The 9,291-nt window shown below is 47.0% G+C and overlaps 1 protein-coding gene across 7 annotated transcripts in view; it reads right to left on the bottom strand.

The window, feature by feature from the left end:
- Positions 1 to 9,291, bottom strand: part of ST6GAL1 (ST6 beta-galactoside alpha-2,6-sialyltransferase 1) — a 149,904-nt gene that overhangs the window by 102,240 nt on the left and 38,373 nt on the right. Inside the window, exon 3 of one of the 7 annotated variants that reach the window (XM_026455663.2) lies at positions 87 to 268. The exons of 5 other annotated variants lie outside the window; for them this stretch is intronic. The gene's annotated coding sequence lies outside the window, so the exon portion shown is untranslated. The remainder of the gene's footprint in view (positions 1 to 86; positions 269 to 9,291) is intronic. One more of the 7 variants, XM_026455664.2, reaches the window with a different exon arrangement.

Genomic DNA, 9,291 nt, shown 5'->3' with positions numbered 1-9,291 from the left:
GTCCAGCCTGTTGTAAACTAATGCTTTCTCTGAGGTCACCAGTTCCCCCCGAGGCCAGGATTGGGATGAGGTAACGAAGGTCTCACCCTAGTCCCAATCCTGAGTCCCCCAGATCTCCTTCAGTGCCAGCCTCACTCACTTCTGTGGCGTTTGGCACCGCCAGCCACCCTCTCTGGAAGTCTCTTTCCACTGCCCACCCTGGCACTGCCTTTCGTGGGTACAGCGTTGTGTTTCTCTCCGTCTCTTCCGCTGGATCCTCTCCTTCCTCCTGGGCAAGAGAAGTAGAAAAAGAGGGAAGAAGTGGATGGGAGAGTACAAAGAAGCCGTGGGAGAACACACCGTGGGGAAGCTTCGGTTGTGGCCTGGAGCCTGGAGCCTGGAGCTATTTGCAGATGTTGGCGAGTACACTTCTCTCTGTCTGCTCAGTCAATAATTCACTGCAATACCAGGTATTGCAAAAGAAGGCCTTTGCCTTGCCTTCAAATAATAGCTACAGGGTAGAAAGCAGAAACCTGCCCGGCAGCTGCCAGGAACTCCATCTGAGCAGGCAAGTTGGCTACACTTAACAGTGTATCTTCAGTGGGAAGCTCATCAGCCACAGTGAAGAAGCCCCCACCACCTGTTAATTTCTTTATTCCCTTTTGCACCCAGCCCTGCTGTGGGCCCCCCAGGCTCTCAGTAAATACTAATTGGATTAATTAATTAATGAGATCTTCTGCTGGGAGCATAGAACTAACTCCATAAAAACAAAAATAATTCTCCTGTCTTTTGCATCTAAAGCTGACCCCACCACCGACGGAAATGTTCTATAACCGGATTGTGGTGACAACTGCACAGGTCAGTAAGCTTATTTAAAAAGTCACTGAATTGTATACTTAACATGGGTTGATTTCATGGAATATAAACTGTACCTCAATAAAGTTGTCCTTAAATATCTGTATGATGATCAAAACCACCACGGTGGCTCACTCTGTTCAGCTGAGTGATAAACTGAGTTATGAGCGTACCCGAAAACAAACAACAGAAAAGATGCTCCAGGTCAGGTGCGGAATCCAAGCTCAGTCTCGGTTCCTGCAGTACCCGCAGCACCTGTAAATGGTTGGATATGGGTAATCTCACAGAACAGTCTAGGCTGTTGGAGTGGGGATGAGGGCCCTGGGGTAGCCAGGTGCCTGGTCAGCCTAGAGTCAGAATACAGCACAAAGTAGACTGATCCTACTGAACCTTCCACATTGGCCTCTCCAGTGGCCCAAAGCTAGAGAGTCAAAGCCCAGGTTGAAATCACTTTCCTGAGGAAGTATCCACTGGCTTCCCAGGCTGTTGTTCATTCACACAGCACCACAGAGCTTCCTCCACAGCAACCCCCACAATTCATGGTTTCACATTTGATCGTGTTACTATTTAATTAGTATCTGCCTCTCTCTCTTTAGACCACATGCTACAGGAGGTCAAGTGCCATGGCTCATGTGTTCACAGTGCCCAGCACAGAAGCAAGCACATAGTAGGTGTTCATTTAAAAAGTCGATTGAATGCTGAATGAGTGAATGGACACTCTTCACTGACTGAACTTGGGTAAGGCACATGTGCCCTGTTTTCTTTCAATGCAACACTGCCCTAGAGCTGGGTGTTCATGATGAGGGCCTCCAGGAGAGGAGGAGAGGCAAAGAGTTAGGAGAAGGAGCCAACACTCCCTAAGACACTTCACTTTGCCCTCACAACAATCTACAAACTGGCTATTATTATTGCTCTGTCCACAGCTGAGGCAACTGAGGCATTGCAACTGGAACTCAGATCTGTCAGGCTAGAAACCTCTCTCCCAGACACCCCTGATGGGCAAGAGTGAGATGAAGTGGATGGGAGTCCCTATAATGTAGTCAAGGTTACCGCTGCACAGGCAGGGGGTTGAAAATCTGAGGGCCAGTGCAATCATGTGCTATCTTCCAAGGTCTGATCTCCTGTATCATCCTCCTCCAGCCTCTTCCTGCAGTGTATGTGAGCTGGCCCTGAGTGCACAGGAGACTCAGAAAACAGAAGAGGGCCAGGCACGGTGGCTCACGTCTGTAATCCCAGCACTTCAGGAGGCCAAGACGGGCAGATCACCTGAGGTCAGGAGTTCAAGACCAGCCTGACTAACATGGTGAAACCCTGTCTCTACTAAAAGTACAAAAATTAGCTGGGCATGATGGCGGGCACTTGTAATCCCAGCTACTCAGGAGGCTGAGGTGGGAGAATCACTTGAACCCGCAAGGCGGAGGTTGCAGTGAGCTGAGATTGCACCAGTGCCTCCAGCCTGGGCAATAAGAGCAAAACTCCATCTCAAAAATAAAAACAAATAATAAATAAATAAATAAAACAGAAGAGTATCTTCCCAGCAGTGATCCAGGGCCTGAGCCCACTCACATCTGGGCCGCCCACGGCCAATGCAGGTCTCCAAAGACCTCTTCACTCCCCCTGGAAATACACTCACTTCTCCACATTCCATTTCCCATCTCAACATCCGAAACTGCTCCTGCCCCAGAGGAAGCTCACGGCAAATCCTCCTCTTCTTCCCACATGCTCCTAAGGGGAGACACCGAGGTGTCTGCCCAGCTATAGCGTAGTGCTGCACTGAAATCAAACACAGAGTACGTGCCTTACCCCAGTTCGTCAGTGAAGAGAGCCCGCTCACTCATTCAGCATTCAATCAACTTTTTAAATAAACACCTACTATGTGCATGCTTCTGTGCTGGGCACTGTGAACCCACGAGCCATGTTATGTGGCATCATGTGTGTGTGCCACATGAGGTTCTATCCACCCTAGTGCAGGTAGTGTACACATAGTAACAAGCAGTGTGCCAGGCGCGGTGCCTCAAGCCTGTAATCCCAGCACTTTGGGAGGCCGAGACGGGCGGATCACGAGGTCAGGAGATCGAGACCATCCTGGCTAACACAGTGAAACCCCGTCTCTACTGAAAAATCCAAAAAACTAGCCGGGCAAGGTGGCGGGCGCCTGTAGTCCCAGCTACTCGGGAGGCTGAGGCAGGAGAATGGCGTAAACCCGGGAGGCAGAGCTTGCAGTGAGCTGAGATCTGGCCATTGCACTCCAGCCTGGGCGACAGAGCAAGACTCCATCTCAAAAAAAAAAAGAAAAAACAAGCAGTGGCCGGGTGTGGTGGCTCACGCCTGTAATCCCAACACTTTGAGAGGCCAGGGCGGGCAGATCACCTGAGGTCAGGAGTTCGAGACCAGCCTGGTTAACATGGCAAAACCCTGTCTCTACTAAAAATACAAAAAATTAGCTGGGCGTGGTGGCTTGTGCTTGTAGTCCCAGCTACTTGGGAGGCTGAGACATGAGAATCGCTTGAACCCGGGAGGCCGAGGTTGCAGTGAGATGACATCCCTCCACTGCACTCTAGCCTGGCTGTCAGAATAAGACCCCATAAGAAAGAAAGAGAAAGAAAGAAAGAAAGAAAGACAGAAAGAAAGAAAGAAAGAAAGAAAGAAAGAGAGAGAGAAAGAGAGAGAGAGAAAGAAAGAAAGAAAGAAAGAAAGAAAGAAAGAAAGAAAGAAAGAAAGAAAGAAAGAAGCAGGTAGCATAGCATAATGACTAAGAGGACAGACTTGGGTGTCATACTCCCCAGGTTCAAATTACAACTTACTAGCTATGAGACCTCTCTATGCCTGTTTCCTCATTTATAAGATGGAGTTATAAATTGTACCTAATTCTTTGGGTTGTCATGGGGATTAAATGAATTAATATACATAAAACACTTAGTGCCTGGTCCATAAGAAGTGCAATATCATTTGCTGTCATTGTTCGTTTCTTTCCCCAGTGCATTGAAGTTGCCTCTCCATCCGTAAGAGGAGAGAGTGGAAGATGCTGAGCTAGGGAAGGCTTGAGGCCATGGCAGCTGCCCTTGGTACTGTATGATCTCTAAACACTGAGAACTCAGTCCTCCTGGCCAGCTCTAGAGGCTTCTGCATCTCGGCTACCAGGAAGTAGAGATGTGGGCACGCTGGCACCAGGGAGGAATCGGGTGGAAAGCATAATAAAAAATCAGCACTTACAGGTTGTTTGCTCATCTGTGAACAAAACCAATCCTTCCTGGAAAAATACACAGCTCTATAAAACATCACTTTTCATGGGTCCCCAAGGACAATGACAAAAGATTTCCTATAACTGGTGAACTGGGCTGAAGAACAAGGAAGTGAAATTTCTGGGGCAGCTCTGAAAATGGTGGGAGTTTGTCAGCACCAAATCCTCTTGCTTCCCATGCTTAAGGAGCACAGGCTGTGGTCTAGATTTAGACAGCTAGACTGCGGGAGCAGCAAGAGAGGCACACAACCAGCTGCTAGGGAAACACAAATTAAGACCACAACAAGATATCACTGCACATCTATTAAAACAGTTAAAGTTGGCCAGGCGCAGTGGCTCACACCTATAATCCCAGCACTTTGGGAGGCTGAGGCACATGGATCACCTGAGGTCAGGAGTTCGAGACCAGACGAGCCAACATGGTGAAACCCCATCTCTACTAAAAATACAAAAAAAAAAAAAAAAAATAGCCAGGCTTGGTGGCACACATCTGTAATACCAGCTGCCTGTAATCTCAGCTACCTGTAATCCCAGCTACTCGGAGGCTGAGGCAGAAGAATCGCTTGAACCTGGGAGGCGGAGGTTGCAGTGAGCCAAGAGAGCACCACCGCACTCCAGGCTGGGCGACAAGAGTGAAACTCCGTGTTAAAAAAAAAAAGAGTGAACAGCTAAAGTGAAGAAAAAGTGACAACACCAAATGCTGGCAAGCATGTGGAAGAAGTGGATTATGTTGCTGGTGGGAATGTAAAGTGATACAGCCACTCTATGAAATGGTTTGGCCGTTTCTTCAAAACCAAAATAATATGCTCACCATGCAACTTAGCAATTGAACTCCTCGGCATTTATATCAGAGAAGCAAAAATTTATGTCCACACAAAAATCAGAACACAATTGTTCATAGCAGCTTAACTTGTAATAGCCAAAAACTGAAATTAACCAAAATGCCCCTCCATAGGCAAATGGTTAAACTGTGACACATGCATACCACAGAATACTATTCAGTAATTTTAAAAAAAGAGCAAACTATTGATAAATTCTACAATTGTGGTGGACCTGAAGGGCATTATGATGAGTGCAAAAAAGCCAGCCTCAGCCGGGCGCGGTGGCTCAAGCCTGTAATCCCAGCACTTTGGGAGGCCGAGACGGGCGGATCACGAGGTCAGGAGATCCAGACCATCCCGGTTAACACGGTGAAACCCCGTCTCTACTAAAAAATACAAAAAACTAGCCGGGCGAGGTGGCGGGCGCCTGTAGTCCCAGCTACTCGGGAGGCTGAGGCAGGAGAATGGCGGGAACCCGGGAGGCGGAGCTTGCAGTGAACTGAGATCCCGCCACTGCACTCCAGTCTGGGCGGCAGAGCGAGACTCTGTCTCAAAAAAAAAAAAAAAAAAAAAAAAAAAAGCCAGCCTCAAAAGGTTGTATATTGTATGATCCTATTTAGAAAATATTCTCAATAGGCAAAATTATAGAGGTGAAAAACAGAGGTGGGGACAGGGTGACAATAAAGGGTCAGCACAAGGAAGACCTTTTTGATGATAAAATAGTTCTGTATCTGCCGGGCGCGGTGGCTCACATCTGTAATCCCAGCACTTTGGAAGGCTGAGGCGGGCAGATCACAAGGTCAGGAGATAGAGACCATCCTGGCTAACACAGTGAAACCTTGTCTCTACTAAAAATACAAAAAAAAAAAAAAATTAACCAGGCGTGGTGGGCGCCTATAAACCCAGCTACTCAGGAGGCTGAGGCAGGAAAATTGCTTGAACCCGGGTGGCGGAGCTTGCAGTGAGCCGAGATCGCGCCACTGCACTCCAGCCTGGGTGACAGAGCGAGGCTCCGTCTCAAAAAAAAGAAAAATAAAAAGAAATAGGTCTCTATCTTGATTCTAGTGATGCTTATACTAAGCTACACACAGGAGAAAATGACACAAACTATACACACATGTTGTACCAATCTCAGATGCCTGGTTTTGATATCGTACTATAATTATGTAAGAAGAAACAAGAAACTAAATGAAGGATGCACCAGGAGTCTCTGTACTGTCTTTTCAACTTCCTGTCCATCTACAATTGTTTCCAAATAAAAAGTTAAATAAAAAGAAAAGGCGCGTAGCCAGTAAGAAAACTGGGATTCCAGTTCAGACTCTTTGCTCCAAAATCCTGGTGTTCCAACCAGGTCAAATTATTCATAGCACTATGTGTACCACGACATTTCATATTTCCATGTCTTTGCACATACAGACGTCTACTGAGGCTACCCTTCCCTCACCTAGATAGCTTTTCATTTCCTTTAAGTTCCAATTCATATAGCTTCTCCTTAAGGAAGCTTCCTTGACTCCCCATCCTGAGATCACTGCTTTTCCTCTGCACTTCCTGTGCACCACACTTATTCAACTGAATTGCAATAATTAGTTTACTTGCTTTCATCTCCTGTCATGTACAAGCCACAGAATTGGAGAACAATTTTGCAAAACATATCCAGTAAAGGACTTAATCTGTAGAACATATAAGGAAACTTTACAACTCAATCATAAGAAGAAAAACAACCCGATTTTCTTTAAACGGGCCAAAAAATCTAAACATTTCACCAGAGGAGCCATGCAGGTGGCAAATAAGCACATAAAATGAAGCTCAGTATCATTCGTGTTTATGGGAGTGCACAAAAAAACACAATGAGATATCACCATACACCTACTGAAATGAAAAAGATGGGCTGGGCGCTGTGGCTCACACCTGTAATCCCAGCAATTTGTGGGGCTGAGGCGGGCGGATCACTTGAGGTCAGGAGTTCAACGCCAGCCCGGCTAACACAGTGAAACCCTGTCTCTACTAAAAATACAAAAATAAGCCAGGCATGGTGGCAGGCGCCTGTAATCCAGCTACTCAGGAGGCTGAGGCAGGAGAATCGCTTGAACCCCGGAGGTGGAGGTTGCAGTGAGCTGAGGTCGCGCCACTGCACTCCAGCCTGGGCCACAGAGTGAGACTCTGTCAAAAAAAAAAGCAGGAAAGAAAGGAAGGGAGGGAGGGAGGAAGGAAGGAAGGAAGGAAGGAAGGAAGGAAGGAAGGAAGGAAGGAAGGAAGGAAGGAAAGAAAAAGAAAAAGAAAAAGATAGACCATACCAAGTGTTGGCAAGGAAATGAAGTGCCTGGAATTCTAGTACACAGCTGGTGGTGACATAAAATCGTACCCGTTCTCTAGACGACAGTTTGGCAGCTTCTTTAAAAGTTACACAAACGCCCACCATATGACCCAGCCATTCTACTCTTAGGAGATTACTCATGAGAAATAAATACTTATGTCCCACAACGTTTTTTTCCACAAATGATTCTAATGGCTTTAATAGTCCAAAATTTGAAACAATCTAAATGTCTGTCAACAGGTAAATGGATAAATGAATTGTGGTATATCCACAGCTAGGACTACTGATATTCACAACATTGATGAACAGCAAAATAATTATGCTGAATGGAAAAAAAATGCATGCTCTGTAATTCCATTTACATAAAGTTCCAGAAAATGCAAACGAATCTATAGTGTGAGAAAGCAGCTTAGTCTAGTGGTTGCCTAGGGCTGGAGGGCAGGAGATGGAAGGGGGCAGGAGGGAGGGATAAAGCTCAGCAGGACACTTTTAGGGGTAATCGTTATGTTTATTAACTTAATTGTAAGAATAGTTTCATGACTGTATACATATGTCAAAACTCACCAAGTTGTACAACTTAAGTATGTGTAGGGTTTTGTCTGTCAATTACACCTCAATAAGGGTGTATGAAAAAAAGATTAATGGGTACCATCCAATAGACATCTACATTGTGGGGAAAAGGTAGGTATTATTTGGCCTGTTTTACAGATGATGAAACTGGGCCAGAAAAGTGGGTCAGAAATGGGTCAGAAAGTGGGGAGGTCACGCAGCTATGGTCAAGTCAGGCTCAGATCCAAGTCAAATGGCTGCAAAGCTGCGCCACTTTTCTCCATACTGTGATGCCTGTCTACAGTGGCAAATGCCCAACCTGAAGCCATAGGCTGTAACTCCCCGGCCTAAGCAAGACCTCTATGAAGGCTCCAAAGGAGAGTGAGGGGCTGGGGTTGCAAGAGATCTCCAGCATCATTGAAATGACACCCTCTCCCTCTTGGGTTGCCACTGCCACAAATACCTCCAACAGCCAAAGTCAGCCCACCCTGGACCAGATGGGCTAAGGCAGGAAGGGCTGTGCCTGCTCCCCAGGACACCCTGGCCTCTAATGCCATGACGGTTTTGTGTCAAGGACCTGACCAGACAGTCAGCAGAACAGACTCCACTTCCTCCCATGCTACAAACAAGATCCTTCCCCTTTCTGGGCCTCCATTTCCTCGAGTGAAAGCCATGATGGCTAATAATCAAGCCTTCCAAGTAGCTCTTTCGGCTCTAATTCACGTTCTGAGTGCCCTGCTGAGCCAAAGCTGAAGGCAGAGCACCACCTCCACTTAGCAGTGCCTCCCCAAATCACTCCCTCTGCCACTCTGCCTCCTCCTCTCCTCAGCCCTGTCCCTCAGCAAGTCTCTTCCAAAGACCCTGACTCCCTCCCCCATCTGCTGGTTTGTGCCCCGGTTAGCAAGTCAGGCACTTAAAACTCTGTGTTCAGGCTAGGCACAGTGGCTCTCACTTGTAATCCCAGCGCTTTGGGAGGCTGAGCCGTGTGGATCACCTGAGGTCAGGAGTTCGAGACCAGCCTGGCCAACATGGCAAAACCCCCTCTCTACTAAAAATACAAAAATTAGCCAGGTGTGGTGGCAGGCACCTGTAATCTCAGCTACTCGGGAGGCTGAAGCAGGAGACTCGCTTGAACCCGGGAGGCGGAGGTTGCAGTGAGCTGAGATTATGCCACTGTATTCCAGCCTAGGCAACAGAGCGAGACATCATCTTAAAAAACAACAACAACAACAACAAAGAAACAAACAAAAAGAAAACACCTCTTCAGGAGTCTGGGAACCCCGGACACACAGCTACTTGAGACATCATTTCTCCCTTTAGAGTTCTTAAAGGAAAGGCTGGACACGAGTGGTGACAGACGGATGGAAAAGAGAAGGTCCTAAGCAGCCTTGAAGTATAGAAGCTCCTTCTCTTGTCCCTGTCAGATCTGTATGTCCAAGTGTGGGCCAGAGTTTCTTGCCCAAACAAGCTGAGATATTTGGCAAGGCACACAGTAGGCTTTCAGTAATTATCTGTGGAACTGAATTCAATCC

The sequence above is a fragment of the Piliocolobus tephrosceles genome, chromosome 2 (genome assembly GCF_002776525.5).
Source record: "Piliocolobus tephrosceles isolate RC106 chromosome 2, ASM277652v3, whole genome shotgun sequence".
Taxonomy (NCBI): domain Eukaryota; kingdom Metazoa; phylum Chordata; class Mammalia; order Primates; family Cercopithecidae; genus Piliocolobus; species Piliocolobus tephrosceles.
The sequence above is the reverse complement of the archived record's forward strand: the minus strand, read 5'-3'. Positions and strand labels throughout refer to the sequence as shown.